General features: G+C 35.4%; 1 protein-coding gene across 5 annotated transcripts in view; it reads left to right on the forward strand.

Moving 5' to 3' along the window:
- LOC106468186 (serine/threonine-protein kinase D1-like) overlaps positions 1 to 18,656 on the forward strand; it is a 121,961-nt gene that overhangs the window by 8,379 nt on the left and 94,926 nt on the right. For 3 of the 5 annotated variants that reach the window (XM_022396494.1, XM_022396498.1, XM_022396496.1), the window contains one exon: positions 6,007 to 6,147. The gene's annotated coding sequence lies outside the window, so the exon portion shown is untranslated. Of the gene's footprint in view, positions 1 to 2,453; positions 2,605 to 6,006; positions 6,148 to 18,656 lie in introns of all 5 variants that reach the window. The other 2 variants (XM_022396495.1, XM_022396497.1) reach the window with 1 other exon arrangement.

An 18,656-nucleotide genomic window follows, 5' to 3' on the forward strand; every position in this document is an offset into this window, starting at 1 on the left:
GCTCTATGTTGACGACTGACACGAAATGTGGAAGTCCTCGAACATGAGGTTTATTGAGCACCAGCTTCAGACTGCCTTTAATCGGTTGTTGACATGGACCACTGCAAATGGTTTTAAATTTTCTTTTTCCAAAACCGTTTGCATGTATTTTTGCCGCCAACGGGGTCTCAACCCCGATCCCGAGCTCCATCTCGGCGATATAGTTATTCGTGTGGTCCCTGAGGCAAAGTTCTTGGGGGTTATATTTGACCGTAAGCTTAGCTTCATTCCACACATCGAGTAGCTATGTGTCAAGTGTGCAAGGGCTCTGAACATCCTCCGTGTCCTCTCTTCCAGCTCTTGGGGAGCGGATCGATGTTCTATGCTCAGGATCTATCATGCTCTGATTTGATCCAAACTGGACTATGGGTCTTTGGTCTATGGTTCTGCCAGGACCTCGGCCCTGAAAATGCTGGACCCCATTCACCATCTGGGGCTTCGGCTCTGCACCGGTGCTTTTCGCACTTCTCCAGTCCAGAGTTTGTACACTGAGTCCCACGAACCTTCTCTTCACCTCCGTCGTTTGCAACTTTCTTTACAATATGCTACTAAGCTTCGATCTTTACCACAGCATCCCACCTGGGATTGTGTTTTTCTTCCTCGGTGGGCAATGCTCTTTCAAAACAGACGATCTGCTATTCCTCCGTTTGGCCTTCGTATCCGGGCACTACTGGCTGAATTGGGTCTGGCATTGGATGATATTGCTGTCCCCAATGATCAGCCCATTCCACCATGGCTTATTACCATTCCATCCTCTGACCTTTCCTTGAGTCATCTGGGGAAGGCGGATACTCCCGATTGGAAGTACCGTCTTCTTTTTGCTGAACAACTTTTGAGCCATTCTTCTCTTCCCATTTACACGGATGATTCGAAATCGGGTGACTCTGTAGGTTCTGCCATGGTTTGCTGTGGCTCGGTAGTTGCTCGCAGGATTCCCTTTACAGTTTCTGTGTTCACTACCGAGTTGTATGCTATTTCTCTTGCCCTGGATCATGTAGAAGCTATGCAGTACAGTAATTGTACTATTTACACTGATTCTCTTAGCTCTCTACTGGCCCTGAAATCTCTTAACATTAGTTCTCACCGATATTCAACACCGATTGGCCCACTTTTCGCTATCTTCTATTTCCATCCAGTTTTTCTGGATCCCTGGCCACGTCGGTATTCACGGGAATGAGCTCGCTGACACCGCAGCTAAGTCCATCTGCTCTGGTGCCATCACAGCCGTGCCTGTCCCATACATGGACTACGGTTCTGTCTTCAAGGCATGGCTTCATGCCAGTTGGCAGTCGACTGGGAGTGAGCAATGGCATAATAAGCTTTTCCAGATCAAACCTTCTTTTGGTCTTTGGCTGTCTTGCTTCCGTAAGGAGGAAGTAGTCCTGGCAACGCTATGCATTGGTCATAGTTTTTTAACCCATCGTTTTCTTTTATCAGGTATTGACCCACCGATGTGAAGCCATTATAACACTCAAATCACAATAGCCCACATTTTACTGTTGTGCCGTCGTTATGACCGTGAGCGGTGGCACCATTTTAGACACATTTGTTTTAAAAGTTTACCCCTGATGCTGGACAGTGTCACTGGTAATGGTGACACTGTCCGATTAGATTGTATTTTTAATTTTTTACACACTATAGGTATTTTTAATTCTATATAAATCTTTTAGCGACATGTATTGGTTTTAACTCGCTGTATTTTTACATTTTACTTTAATTTACTTTCATTGTTTTTACTGGTTTTTTGGCGCAGATAGCCTTGCTGCTTTGCGCTATAAAGCACCAACCAACCAACCAACCAATCATAGACTTCAGATTTATAAATTATGAAAACATAAGCTATGGTTAATATTTATAAAGATATTGGTGGTGTGTGAAACATAAAATAATATTTTAATTACTAATTATTTTGGATATTTTCACAGTGAGGAAATAGAAGGTAAATGATTCATAGCTAAGTTGCTAGAACTGTATTAAGCTATTGAAGATATTTCAGGAGAGTAGTAAAGCAGTTAAATGTATTCGATATTAGTTGATATTTTCATTTACAAACTTATTATTTTTTTAAAACAAAGAATGTTTAATAGTTAGCTAGGGTGTTTTTTTCATTGGAATTAATATTTGTGTATGATTTCCATAGTAGAATTAAGAGAAGTATTTAGAGCTTTAATGTACAAGTCTAGAAGATTAAACTGTACCTGACATTTCTAATTATAACTATATGAAAAAAAAATACAACTTTTTACTACTGATAACTGAATGATTATTCTGTAATGTTTTGTGTCTTTTAAATTTGAAAAGATAATTTCTATCATAAACTTGTCATCAAAGCAAGCTACTTATGTAGATCAGAATTAAAGATTAACTGTAAAGGTTGTAACTAATAAAGCTAATTTAATATACTGTTACGACAGCGGAATTCACGTGACACTGTTGGTGCTGGTAGCGCATGGGTGAACGAGTTTCTCGAGTTATCAGGGAACTCCTCGATCTTTGTCAAAGCCTCTTTGTTAGTATATAAGCCTGGCAGAGAAACCCTGCGGAATTGAATGATGAGAGTTCCGGGTAATTTACAATTCTGTTTTGAGCTAGTGTGTGTGTTTTCGAGATTGTGAATCGTTGTAATTTATAGCATGTATTATAAAAGTAGTTAAGTTTAAAGTGATGAGAAATGTATTGATTGTGAAATTACTGTGTGCTAAAAGTTTGTATCGATGAAGAATAAAGTGGTTTAACGAAGAAAGGACTTGTATTGCTGAAGTTTCTCGGAAAGAATTTTATCGGAAATTAACAAACAAGCAGATACGCAACAATATCATTCTTAATAGGTGTACCCAGCAATAAAGCAAAAACTTGCAATGATTAGAATGCATTGATTTATTGGTTGTATAGTCTCTGTATGTTACTCTATTGGTATTATGAAAGTTTCAAGTTTTTTTATTCATTTGTGAGCAAGAAATGGAAAAAGCTTTGAAATAGAAAAGCCATAGAAACATCAAACTGCATTAAAATGTATGTAAGGTTGCATTATTTTGCTTATGCATAATCATTTTACATCTCAGCTTTTAAGGTGGAATTGGTTTTGTACATGCATGTCTAAGCACTGTCAAGCATATAAGATTATATGTATCATGTTTGTACTGCATCTAGTTGGATTATTCTTAACATAATGAATATGGTAAGTTGAAAATAATAAAGTATAAAATAAATTCATATATACAGTTGTAATGTGTACTATCATTGGGCAGGTTCTTTTGGATTATTTGTTTGTCATATCCATTTTCACATGTAGGCCTAATTTCATAAATAGACTTTTCAACATAAACTCTTCAACTAAATGTAGACCTAGCTTCAAAGGTAAGGTTGCAGTATAAACTATAAGATGTATGTATAACTAAATTAGCTGTGATAAACATGTGATTCACTGAGTAACTGAATAGCGGAATAGGTGCAATAAATCTCAGTACTAACACTAAACTGTTAAACTTCCTGTATACTTAACTGCTTATTAATTAATAATTAATTCACTATTTCTCTTGTATGTATACCATACTCACCTTCTACTCACTACATGAATTTTCCAGATCATAAATTCCTTATTTCTGTTTGTGTGTTGCTCTTTGGTTGTGTTCTTTGTGTAATTGATCCATACATGTTACACAACAATCATCAATGACTTTGCATGTGTGTAAGACTACATACATTTATTCATACATGCATATTGCCCTATACATATGTTACAATTACCAGTGATTTCATACACTAGTGGCTTAAAACAGATTGCCTTAAGCTCCCATGCAAATTATATTAGTAATCTCAGGTTGACTTCTGAAGCTATAACTTGGGAGCTGCAGTCCCATAATGTGCTGCAATACATGAGGCATCACACTAAACACATTTTTCTTTTCAGGCATCACAAAATATATTATCACTGGCAAACTTCAGCAAAACTTAAGACTTTTCAGCTAAACTTCTCCTAAGTCAGGATTAATATTCTCACTCTTACCACAATATATGTTAATATACATTTAGAGGAATTACAATTCCATCACTGCACATGGAGAACTTGCACATTTAAGTGTATGAAGAAAGACGTGGTTTCCATGGGTCAGAGAAACTGGGAAAGGTCAGTGAATTTTATATTTTGTGTTCTCGGTCTGGGAAATATCAGGGAATTTTATGAGATTTTGGTCATGCTTCTAGGACACAAATGGCAAAAAAAATTAATTATCATTAGTGCCAAAAAATTACAAACAGGTTAATTCTGGCAAATTCAGTATTTCAGTTTATGTATTTTATGCATAAACATTGTTTTGTCTACATTGATCTTTTTATTTACCATTAATTTCCATGGAGTATGAAGGAACTTGTAATAGATTACACAAACAATCTTTAGGTTCCATCCTAAATAGAGTGTAAGGGCTCTGGGCAAGGCATCATCTCATTTTCCTAAACATTATGAAGGATGAAGGAACTTGTAATTGATTACACAAACAATCTTTAGGTTCCATCCTAAATAGAGTGTAAGGGCTCTGGGCAAGGCATCATCTCATTTTCCTAAACATTATGAAGGATCAGTTTATTACTTTCTGAATGTCCTTAGCATATTGCTATTTGGAGATGGGCTGTTTCCATTAGACAAGTTAATTTGGTCTTACAAATTTAAGAGTATTGATAAAATAGTCCTTAGGTCAATAGTCATAAATGGAACAGTAATACCCTGGGTACATTTTGTCACTGAAATGTTTGTGTAGGAAAGATTTGAAAGGTGTTAAAACTAAAAAAGAATAGTTTGACTATTTCAGTAAAGCCTTGTAGTTTAAAGATAGAACAAATTTATACAGGTTTGGTGAGTTTTTATTTTATTTCATATTTGTACTTATGTTTATTCATTTAATTATCAAAATACCTACAATAGTAATATAAAATAATAATTGATCAGTAATTTTGTTTTTATTTATTATAAAACAAACATTGCTATGCATTGCCTATAGCACAAAATCATCATGATGTACAGTAAAACTTGAGAAGGGGTTTTTGACAAGTGATATCTCAGAGAGACAGGTTTAATATCACCAGCAAAAGTTAGGGAAGAAATTAGTTTGGAGATTAGCTTTAGAAAAATAAGTAATTAAAAAATTATTGAAATATATAACATAATAATATGTCACAATGTAATGGTCCCATGAATGCTGTGATACTTAATATCCATGAATCTTTGTAGAAACAGCTGAACTTGGGATAGCGAATGGCTGAACACATAATTAATAATTTGTAATTTAATGCATCAGATATCTTGGTAATATATTAGGAGACTTTATTGTTTGCTGGGGACAGGAAGGAATAAAGGCTGAAGGTAAAGATGAGCATATTGAGCTTGACAGAATTAGGTTAATAGTTTTGGTATTGTTATAAAACTGTGGGCTTTCAGACCACAGTTTGCTTTTGAGATTGAGATGGTAATTATTATGGATATTGTGTGGTGCTAGTGTGATCAAATATGAGTAATATGTTAGTGTTTGTTATTGTGTCTAAATCCAAGGGCCATACCAGAATACAAAGGTAGGAGTACTTTTAGTAAAAGGTTTACTTAACAACAGTTTTTATAGTCAATATTATGTAATAACAATAAAAAAACTTGACACTTCAGTGGTGTAATACTGTAGTGCGATATCATGGTCAGTGACATTTTAGTCTGTGCCAGTTACCATAGCCTGTACAAGTAAAACTGTGCATTGCGATGGCATAGGATTATAATGCAACTGTAAATGTTGTGAATGTTTTATCAGAAGGTTTGATCCATTGTTTGGAGTGACCTGAATATATAGTTAGAATTTTACAATTTACTTATTTGTAAGTATAATCTGGCAATCCCGTAAACAAACAAACCTAAAAATAATTTCAATAATGTGATCGATTGAAAAATATTGTTGGTTAATTTAAAGACTTCAATATTTTTTTATATAGATGGACTTGATGTGCAAAGTCTCAAAACGTGAAAATAATACAAAGTGCTCTGGATGGTTTCATTAACACTCACAACATGGAAAGATCTGGAAAGGAACATGAAATATTCTCTTTAGAGTTCTCAGCAATTTGCTAGATCAGGTGAGTGATTCTTGTGAAATGTTGGATAACATTTTGTGACAGAAACTCACTTAGTTACCATCAGTTGTTCAAAATGTTGATGCACTAGACATTACATCTACAGGTACCAGTTGTTCTAAACTATGTTAATCAAGTAGCTATCCTCTAATACCTTATGGATATCTCCAAGTTAAACTCTGCTTGATTGCTTGGACAACTATTATCTTCAATTGTACAAACTGGTAATGTACTATACATTATATCTAATGGCTCCTGCCATCCCATCTTCATCATAAGCAAGTGGAAATTACACAGTCTAGTGCATACATTGTACAGTGAACATCACCCGATAGCTTGGAAAATAAGGATAGCTACTTCCTTTCAGGCATTGATTTCTCAATCACATGATCATCCAAGCTGTTCAATAATCATGTTTAATCTGAGCCATTTTGATTGGGTGTTCAGCGGCAGCTGCTAAACCAACTGTCAGAACTATCTCTCACCTCAAGGCAGGGGTGACACTTTTGTTTTAAAGGTGGGGGGAAAGGAGGACATTCCATGAAACTGAGGTATAAAAGAAGTTATTCTCTAAAAAAGAAAAAAAGGGGTCCTTCTCTGTATTGCTTTTTATCTTATATTAATGAAAACATTCCTGAATAGCAGTTATATCAACATTTAAAATTTTTTAAAACTTTCAAAGATCTAGTTGCATACTTTAAACAGAACCAGTTTTCCATATTACACTTTGCACAATATTTAGGTATCAGTCTTATGAATCAGTAATAATATTTATATCAGTAATACTTATGGTAAGTCTAGAAAAATTAAATAAATCAAATTGCTAATATAATGACTGATACATTATAAACTTTAGTTGAAATGTTAACCAGTTAAAATGCCTTTGAAAAACAGCAGGAATGAAACTGTGTTACTATTAGTATTTAGTATTTGAATAAAAATAAACATTGTGTAAAATATGTTTAATATATTATCTGTACATCTGTTATGGTGTACATCTTGGGTGTTGCAGTTGGTGGAATTTCTATGTATTAATTCCTCATTTTTTACAACTTACACAAATATTAATTTTGTGACCTGGATTTTCACAGTATGGCATTATTAAGAATGGTCCCTTTGTTATGAAAATTACTGTTTTGGTAAATAAATAAAATAACCATGACCATTGTAGTACTTGCCTTTAAAAGGAAATGCATTACAATGCAATTCTGACAAGGCTTCTTGTTTTCTTTTGCCATAGCTTAACCTATTGTATAGTTAACTTTCAAATTGCCCTTGACAACCAGAAGATAACAAGAACTCCCTTATTTTTCTAAAGAAAAGATCCAAAAACATTTCTGCACTGGTCATTTGCATTAATATATTGCTGGCAGTGTTTTTGTTTCCAAGTGATTAAGTTCTTGATAAATATGGCAAATGGCTACGTTGTTCAGGTGACTCTATTTCATAGAATTATGAAGTTGGGTCTTCAGCCTTTTAAGAGCAATGAAGCTCCTCTCAGTTTCATCAGAGGAGGTAGGGACAATTAACAGTAACCTTACAAGAGCCTAAACCTGAGGGGAAAGCTCATGATCTCACGCAGCATTTCCCTCAAGGTTTTTGCAGCTTCAGTGCTGAAATTGTAGATGTATCTTGAGATGAACATGGCTAACTGAACATGTAATGTTTTCCTGGACAACTCTGGGTATAGGTCCATAACAGTGTCAGTCTCTTTCTCCAATTTTTCGTAAGTCTGTAAGCCTCTGTGTTCAAAAATCTCTCAGAACTGCACATCTACAGTATCTAGTAGCACTCAGCTCTGTAGTACTCCAAAGGAGATGCTGGTGAATGTGCAACAGCCTTGCCAGTAAATTGCGTGGGTTATTCTCTCATTTGTGGCATTTGAATTAGCTGGATGTTCAAGGAGTTGATTAATCCTGTTGCTTTATCATATGCTTTGCTAAAACTTTTCTCTGTTGTTTTTTCTTGAAGAGAGGTTTTGACACACTCTACAGCAGCAATCATTCCAGCAATGGTTTGTGTTATCTTTTGCAAAGAGATGTTCAGGTACTCCAATTCCTCCATCACTTCAATGGCTAGGATTAACCAGAGGACAATTTTCTCCTTCTAAAATCTTTCCAGAAGTCCATTTGCTTTAGTTGCTGAATGTAATGCACTAGATGAAGCCATCTCGTCCAAACTAAGTAATATTGGTTCTTACTAGTTGAGCACTGACTGAATGGCTGTGGTACAAACAGTCCACCTTGTGTGGCACAGTGGTTTCATAATAGTGTAGGATCTACTCTCAGGCTTTGCTACTGCTCAAACATTACCTTGAATTTCTCTAAATGTCCAAACAAGCATCCAAACTTGTGAAATCACTGCAAAGAATCTCGAATCATAGGAGAGGCTATACAAGCTGCCTCAATGATGAGATTTCCACACTGAGGACCAAAATGAATAGCTCGTGGCTGTTCTTTTCTAAGAAAAGCCTGTTCACCAGAGTATTAGCCTGAAATATTTGCAGCACCTCTGTATGTTTGCCCACAAAGACCAGAAAGTGGTAGATTGAGGCACATTGGGTATTCTTTCTCCTGTTGTTGAAGATGTTTCATAGAGACCTACAAATACTTCTTGTGGCATCCGATCCTGATCCACATAACGGGAGCAGATTGACTCTTGTTCAGTGCTAGACATATCTTGTTTTCCATCAATGCTCACTGAATATTGCAACACATTGCCACTCAAACCTACAGTTTTTGTACAGAAATGAAAAAAATTCAAATAAATAAAGGGTCCTTTTGGGGAATATCAAGTTTTTAACTCAACAAAATCAAAAATAAACATCAGGTGTTACTGTACTAACTCTTACATTAACATCATGAAGATTTACAGCATCTGTGAGTGTAAGAGCTTGTTAACTGTTTAGTCTTAGTACTAAACAATTTCACAAATTCCTTAACTTCTTGGCTTGTCTGAGTTCCTAGTTGCATATACATTTCAACTTATCCTTTTATTGTGCTTCACATATTTGTTCCAAAACATTGAGATTATATATATATATATATGTATATATATATATAATTCCAGGCATAATGCTATTCAAAGTTCAAGAAAGAATAGTAAGTTTACTTACTTAGATCCACAGTAATCAAACACATGAAAATCATTTTTACAACAAATTGAACAATATGCTTTCGACAATAACATCTTAAATTTATACCTTTATGTCTTAATGGTCAAAAACTGTATTTACTTCCTGACTGTAAACAGGTTCTAACCACATCAAATTGTGGGACAACAAACTCAAAACCAAAACTAAGATGAGATAGCACTGTTGCCTTAAAAAATAAACAAAAATAAAAATACAAAAATTTCTTTCCAAAAAACCATAATTTGGTTCCTATGGTGAGTTTCTAATCAGTTTTAGAAAATGTCCATAATTTGTTGTTTTACACTAATAGTATAGACAACCACTTATTACGATTAGATCCTCTTGTCCACACAGTTATTAAGATTTACAGCAGTAAAGTAATGGACATAATTTTTTAAACTTTACTGGTATTTCAAAACCATATATTTAGCTCACTAGACAGATGATGCTTGCTTCTCCTTCATTAGCTGCCAGTGACCAGCTGACTGTCTGTGTTTCAAACACTCCATGCAAGCTGTGCCCAGACTAAAACAGCTACAATGTTATGTGAGTTTTCTGCATGTTCATTTGTTGTAACAGCTAATTTTATGTAAAAATAATTGAGAGAAAAAGTGTTAAGCTAAAAAATAATATATCCCTGTCTTTTTAAAGATGTGTGGAACATGTTCCCCATAAATTACACCTATGCCTCCAGGTCTTTCACTTCCTCATCTGGTTGGCTGTGAATAGCCAGAGAATTACTCTCAGTTCTTGCCTTTTTACCTTTTTGACTTGAGTAAGATACCACAGTGCTCTCATACTCCTCTGACTCATTGGTCTCCTTCTCTGGTTCCTGGTTAAGCCAGTTTAAAGGAGTTACAAAAATAGGAGACAAGGATGGCTGCAACAACTACACATGCATCTTGCTACTCAGCATCACAGGAAAAGCATTTGCCAGAGTCATCCTGATGTGACTACAACTTGTCAGTTGTCTGTACCCAGAAGCTCATTGTGGATTCAGACCTGGAAGATAAACAGTGGATATGACATTTGCATTATGACACCTACAAAAAAAGTGCATAAAGCAGAACAAGCTACTGTATGCCCTCTTTGTTAACTTGACCAGGCCATTTGACACCATGAGCAGGGCAATTGTATTCAAACTCCTTGAGAAGATTTAGTGCCCCTCAACACTGCTTAACTTGATACGTTCCTTCCATGAGAACATGTAAGTTAAATTTCAGTTCAATTAATCTATTTGGGATAGTTTTGAGATGAAAAGTGGAATGAAGTAAAGATGTGCTCTTGTGCCTTACTCTTTGAGATCTTCTCAGTACTACTGAACTATGCTCTTGAATACGTGGAAGATGGTGTATACCTTCATATGAGATCTGATGGCAAGCTCTACAATCTGTCACAACTGAAGGCCAAGACTAAAGTTAGACAAGTTTTGATCAGGGAGCTTCTCTTTGCTGATGATGCTGTCCTTACTGCCTATCTTGAAAATCTGCTATAAAAAGTCATGGACTACTTCACGTATACATGCAAGATATTTTCTCTCACTATTAGCATCCAGAAGACAGTTGTGAAGAGACAAGACGTTCCTCAGGAACCAACAGTTATATTGTGGATGACACCCTTATAGATGTCAAGAAGCTCAACTACCTTGGGTCAGCACTAAGTGATAATCTTTCACTTGAAGATTAGCTAAATTTTTGCATTGGAAATGCTGCTACCACTTTCAGCAGACTAATACAACAAGTCTGAACAACTCAAAGTTCACCACAAAACTAAGATGCTTGTACATAAAACCCGTGTGCTCAGAATCTTCAAGTGCAGCAGTGAAACATAGACAACATATGAGCATTAAGAGAAGAAGCTGAACAGTTTCCACCTATGTCCCATTCTGAATATCAAGTGTCAAAACAAAGTCACAAACATAGAGGTCCTTCACAGAGCAGGATTACTGAACATGATAGCACCTCTTAAACAGAGATGTCTATGCTAGTTGGGACGTGTACACAGAATTGAAGATGGATAGATTCCCAATAATATGCTGTATGGAAAACTAGCATAAACAAACAGCAGAACACCCAAAATTCTCACATGCAAGAAGGACATAAAAGCCTTTGGAATTGGTCTAAATCAATGAGAAACCTTGGCAGATGACAGAAGTGGTACACCTTTCTCCATTGTGGTATCAGGGATCATGACGAGGAATGGGTATAGAATCACTCTCTGACACCACATATAAGTGCAATGACTGGGACAGAATCTGAAAGTCTGGCATTGTACTTTTCAGCTACATGAAAAGTTGCATCTCTCTGACATAAATAAGCTGCAATTTCCACTGTCTCTCACCTCCAAATGGGTCAATGGTAAGTTTGAAGGCTTATAATGCTAAAAACCAGGTTTCAGTACCCATGGTTGACACAGCATAGGTAGCTCATTGTGTAGCTTTGCCCTTGACAACAAACAAACAAAACTCCTATTTTTCACAGACAAACAGATGCCAACAACAACAACATTTGTAATGTATTGATGTAGCTGATCGATATGTAGTACACACTTTTGTGCTCCTATTGGTTCATGTAACTTGTACATCAATTATTTGTACATCAAGATTAGGTTCAGTCCAGCTGGAACCAAGTGAATTTCAAGCTTCTGACACTTACCAAAGCCACACCAATTCTCTATGCAGGTATATTTATTCTACAGTGTCTTATTGTAGCACTTCTATCATGTTATGTTATTCATAGCTGATGTGAAAACTAATGTATGTCAACTATGTAAACCTGATCTATTCTACATATTCCTGTAGACATTACAGGACATATGCTCTAGGAGGAGGACAAATATTGTCTTCAGGGAGCAAGACTTTCTACCTAAACACTTGCAGGTTTGGTGAACAGTTTGTTATGAGCAATCTGTTGTGCAGTATGCTGTCATGATATATGGTAATTGTGTATACCAGTCACTTCTGTTAGGTGTTTCAGGAATATTTTTAACCTTAATTTATTCACAACCAGATAAAACATTGGGTACACCAAGTTTGACTTTGGCATAAAACCCACTGTTATTTGTGAGTGTATCTCACTACATAAATACACCTAGTTCAACCTGATACAGTTGAAAAGCTCTTAGCTACTACTAGCAAAACAACAAATCAAACTTTTTTTTTCTGGCCATTGTAGCACAAGTCAAACCATTACCATTATCTTTTCCATGAAAAATCATTACCTGTTAAACACTTCAGTGTTGAAACTGAAACATTCTCCTTTACACATTATTGAAAATAATAAGCTTGCTGTATCTTCAAAAAAGGCTTCACAGGCACACAACCACAGTTAACTGCATACCTTGTGATATTAACATCCTGATCAAACACTTTTCTTCACTCAACTGTTGTTGATCAGTTCTGTTTTAGTTATTTACTTATTTCAGTTATGCAACACTCATGAATTATTCTGTATAATGCTCTGTACATATGTGTAACACCACACACACATACACATTGATATGTATATTGCCATATACATATATCTCCACAGTACACATCTTCATTTATGCTCCATTACTATGGTAATGAACTTAGGCTACCCATATAAACTACATTTTAATAGTTATGGTATGGTAATGTGCCACTATGTGTGAGTGGTGAAACTTAACTTAGTTTCAGGGAATAAAAAAATATAATCCAGAAGAATTATACTGAACCAAGGATTTTCAGCAAACAATTGCCCTAGCTGGGATTAACATTCACATTGTCTCTATCTTGTATATAAATTACACTTATACCCATCTAGATTAAATATAGTAATCCATAGTAAAGTATATTTACTGCTGTATTACATGGCTGGCAACATCAGTAGCCAAACTAGCAAACTTATTGTCATACATGAGTTGATCCACTCATTACAGTTTGTACCAAACAAAAATATATAAAAGGCCAATCAAATGAATTAAGACCTGTTCCCTTCAAATTTACTACATCCTGATTTACATTTTTTGTTGGCTTAGAGCACAACTTCTATTGATTATACTTGGAGGTGTTTTTATGTTCTGCCTCATTGCTTAATAAGTAAGGCTAACAACATCTTTTGGTCCCATTAATCTTAATTATCTACAACTTACTGACTTACTGATTAACATTAACTTACTGACAATTGAGTGATAGTCACAAAATGTAGTCCATACATTTTTTGGGTAAGTTGGTACTAAATAATAGCTCAGAACTTGAGTCACAACATACTTTCAGTCATTGGGTTTTTGACAAACAACTGTCCTAACTGCAGATAATTGAATGGTAGCTGCATTTTGTTGGAAAATATCACCTGATAGCTTGGAAAGCAAGGAATGCTATTTCCTTTCAGTCAGTAATTTTACAATTGATGACTATACTAACTGTTGATATGATAGTTAGTCTCATCCATAGCAATCAGGAGGCACATTCAGCATCATGTCTGACTACTAGTGCTATCTGACACCTCCTCATGCACTGCCAGATAAATATTATTCTCTCATTCCTTCTCACAAGCTGACCTATGATGGTAATGACACAGTGTATCATCAACCTCTGACTCGTTAGTCTTAACCTCTTATTCCCAATAAAAAAATATGCATGAGAAATGTGTCCAAATGTGTGGTTGTAGCTTGTCAAGGTGTTTCATGCCCTTAATTGTGCCAATGACTGCTGCATCTTATGTCAATGCACTCGTTTGTCAGAGCTATCCAGTATCTCGTATTGCAACATTGTGATCCAGTGTCCTCTCATACGTTCTGGGTTTTTAAAGTTTATGAGTAATTTTAATGATACATGATCCATCTGAAGGGTCTGTCAATATACAGTCTCTTCTCACAATGTGATCATGAATTTCTACTTCTGTGTGCACAAGTGAGACTTTCAGAATTCTACTTCAAACCAGCTGTTCATATTCATTACAGTACCATGGGCAGTTAAGAACAGCATTCATATGTGCAAGTACATAAAACATCATCCACATAGACCAGGCATTTTTCCTATTGCAGACCTTAAGTGTAAAGCTCCATTAACATCTCAAAAGTGGCAGGAGTGTAACAGAGACCAAATGGAAATCTTAAAACTCGTTAAAACTATCTTAAGTACTGAATGCAGTTTTTACTTTACCACTGCCATTAAGATCGACTTTCTAATATCTAAAGGCGAGGTCTAAAGTACTGAACCCCTAGGCAATTTCCAGTGCATCCAGACATTCATCTGTCCATGGTAATGGAAAGGTACTAACATATATTACAGTGCTCACCCATTGGAAATCAATACAGAATTTGCACCTGTCATCCTTCTTTTTGACAATATTTAAGGGTTGTATGATCCTGTTCTTCAAAGTCTAATGTATCTTGGTCCTCGTTATATCTCTAGTGCTCTGGGTAAGCTTACACAATGGTTGTTTAATTAGATGAATGTCTCCAGTGTTTATGTAGTGGTGATTGATTTTTCTTTGATCCATTCAGTCTTCTTATCCCATATGTACATCAGCTTTTTTTAACCAACAAATCGCTGAGCACTAGCCACTGAGATGAATCCAAATTGCTTGCACAATCCTCATCCAGCAACTTCAAAGGGGAGAATTTCCTTTGTCACTGGTTACTCCATACAATGACAGTTCTCCTTCCCTGGACAGTGGTCACCCTGGACTCCTACTAAACCCAATGGTTCTCCCTGATAACTACTCATCTCCAACAGTTATCTCTTCCTCCTGACTAGAAGTCCTTCACCCAAAATATTCCATTCTCTGGCAAAGTTCCAACTTAATAAGACAAGAGCATTAGAGCACAGACAATAAGACACTAGTCCAGAGAAAGCAGACCACTGCAATAGCAGTATCCACAGTCATAGCATTAAACATTTTCCCTCCTACCTATTCTGTGGTTTTCTCAAATTGCACTCATTTTCATCAGAGTGGCCTGCAGGAATCTGTAAAAATGGGAATAGCTATCAGATACTGTATCATAGATCAGGACTGTACTTTATCTACCTTTGATTGAGTTTTTACGTAAAAGAAAGAGACTATACCTAGGTTTACAAACAATTAGTCTTTATTGAAACAAACACAACCAAAGTTAAAACTAAACACTTAGACAAGCGCTTGTGTGTTGGCAGAAGAGAGAAAAAGCTCTATTGATGCTCACCTACCACTGTATCTAGTTCCATTAAGCTAGAGTTTAATTTCTATTATGCATAATACATGCATTTGATGAAAAGTATATCTTTATATCTTACACAAAAATATCTTGGCAATATATTAGTATAAATTTAGTAGAATCTCATTATCTGACGAAAATCTATCTCATCTAAAATCTGCTTGTTTTTGTTTATGCTAACAAAACAAAGGAAAACATTATATTTCACACAAGGTTCTCTCTCTCTTCAGGCGTGTGCACTATCCATGTGACTTTGGGGCCACTTCTATGTCAAAAAGGGGTGGAACACACCTCAGCCAGTCACTATAACGTACCACTACTTCTATCTATAGAATAATTTATGCTATAGTGATCTCTACTAAAGGAAAAACATGCGACGATCTTGGCGATTCGGGCAACCCAGTGGATGACCAAGATTAGATAAACTTAGTGGTTTCCTTGACTGTTGTTCTATACTAAAAGTTGCCCAGCAATATTGAAAATTTATCAATTGTCTAGTATCTGTAGGGGCAGAAAATGCATGATATTTCCGCATATCACATCGGGCAATATAATTATCCTCATACTTGCAATATATTAAAAGATGCTCATGCAGATAAGTATCTTGTTTTGATGTACAATCGATTCAAATAGTATTTTACATTAAATTTTCTGTGTGATCTAAAACAATATAAAGCCTTTAATGTTATAAATAAGTCTACTTGCTTCCTTTCATTTCACCAGTAAATATTAATATGTATAAAACTCAAGATTCATGAAATGAAATTAACACGGAACCATTAGAACTCATGTGTGGGTTGTGTATGTATAGTTAGCCCACACATCTAAAAAGTTTGCTTTTATTGTGCAGTTAACTTCATTTTTTTGGTTGGGCACGTTTAATTAATGAGAATGTAATTATGTAATAAATGAACAAACGTGGTTTATAATACCCAAACCATTTAAGGATAATTTGTTGATCAAAAGGTTTGTTTGATGTGGTATAGCACAAACTACCAATCAACAGAAAGGAGAATATGTAAGTATATCGTGACAAATATGGCTAGTAATTTAATCAAATTTTGTTGTCAAATATTATTGAATTGAGAGACATTATAGGAGGACATATCATAACGGAAGTCTGGAAAATCTATCAAAATAACTAGTGATGGACTTTAAATAAATTCTTCATATTCTTAAAACAAAATAAACCTAGCATGATGCCAATAAAAAATAAATGTAGATGTTTTACATTTATTCTTACAATTTGAGGATGGATATCAATTAACATAGTTTGCCTGGAAAACTTTGAAAATATGTCAAATTTAATATAACTTGCCAAGACAGAAGAAAACCTGGAGATGCCAAGATAGTTTAGCTTTTCTTGTCAAAGCAAATCAAAAATACTTTAGTAGCACAACTTCCTTCTCTCCTGGGTCGGCTAGGTGGTTAGGGTGTTTGACTCGCAATGTGAGGGTCATGGGTTTGAATCCCCGTCCTACCAAACATGCTCTCTATTTCAGCCGTGGGGGCGTTATAATGTGACGGTCAATCCCACTATTCATTGATAAAAAAGTTGACGGTAGGTGGTGGTGACTAGCTGCCTTCCCTCTAGTTTTTCACTGTTAAATTAGGGGTGCTAGTGCAGAAAGTCCTCGAGTAGCTTTCAAACAAACAAACCTTCTCTCCAAGTTTGATGTATGTATGTATTCAGGTTGATCATGCTCTATTTGTTTTACTGATAGTGATGCATAAACACAGAAAGAGATAATGGTTTATAATGCCAAGGCTGATGAAATGTATTTCATAAAGGTTGATTAGTTTACTTGAAAGCAAGTGTAAGTTCTTTAATAGTTATTTATTAAATTATACTGAAACATTGATGTTGTTTGACATGAGTGCTGTTTCTTGTGTTTTGCTGTACTGGTTATTAAAATATATATACATTATATGCACCGTTTATAGTTGTTAAATAAAACCATGCAGTCAAATTTTTCAAAGTAGCTAAATATCAACTAAGTGGCCATTAGTTATAGAGAGTGCTGATCAGAAATCATATGTATTTTAATTGGAAAGTCGAATTTTTCAAAATGTGAATTATATAAATTTATATATGTAACAGACACACTTGGTATAAATATAATCCTGAATACATGGAATTCCTGTAGTATACCATCGGAAAATGCTAGTATATTTGGAGCCCCTAATATTAAGTCACCTTATGTGCTTTAAAGTTTATTTAATTTGTCACCAGTCGGCGCTGGCAACAATATCTTCTGTTTTAGGATTGACCTGTGGTTTATTGAAACTGATTCCAATGTATTGTTTTTTATTTTAACCAATTTGAGCTCAATCCAAAGTCATGATGTAGAGATAAAATATCATAATATCTAGAGTTCTCTATAACTACAAGTGAATCGTACATGTTAATCAAAATACGGAGCTTGTAAACTGAATCACAGTGTACGTATAGAGGAAGCCGAGTGCTAAGGGTCAACTTGTTAGTCTTTGAGTAAACTGAGCTTATATAAATGTGCTTAAATACGTTGTTGTGCATCTTCTCGACTCTTCAGCTAGGCATGGCCTGGTGGTTAGGGCACTTGACTGGAATTCTGCTGGTCACGAGTTCGACTTTTTCAGACGTAGGAGAGTTATAATGTGATGGTAAATCTTACTTTTCGTTGGGAAAAGGGTAGCCCATAAGTTGGAGGTGGGTATTGTTGATTGGCTGCTTTCCCTCTAGTCTATCATTTTTAAGTTAGGGACGGCTAGCGCAGATAGCCCTAGAGTAGCTTTGCACGAAATTCGACAAACAAACAAAATAAACCCGACTCTTCTTTCTTCATTCACAAATCTGATTCCCCTAACTTGTGTAAAAGTTTAATTGAAATTTTTGATAGGGCGCGTTGATTATGACAGATGAACAGGAGCGTCGAGAGCCAGCACGGGCCTCTTTTCTCTCTCTTTTTTTTTTAACATTTTCAAGAACCTATTAAAAAGAAGATCCTAAATTAGGACAGCAACGAGCTCATAAATAAGGTAAAATCATAGCAGCAGCCGTTTTTAGCTCACAATATAAACGTAAAAATGTTAATAAAATTACAAATATCTATTAAATCTATAAAGTAATAAATATATTAGGACGTCAAGAAATTAATGCCACATTTTCGAACATTTTCATTAACCCCCCCCCCCCACACACACACACACCTAAAACGTAACATTACATATAATAGTTAAA

Source organism: Limulus polyphemus, unplaced genomic scaffold (genome assembly GCF_000517525.1).
Source record: "Limulus polyphemus unplaced genomic scaffold, Limulus_polyphemus-2.1.2 Scaffold2907, whole genome shotgun sequence".
NCBI classification, from domain to species: domain Eukaryota; kingdom Metazoa; phylum Arthropoda; class Merostomata; order Xiphosura; family Limulidae; genus Limulus; species Limulus polyphemus.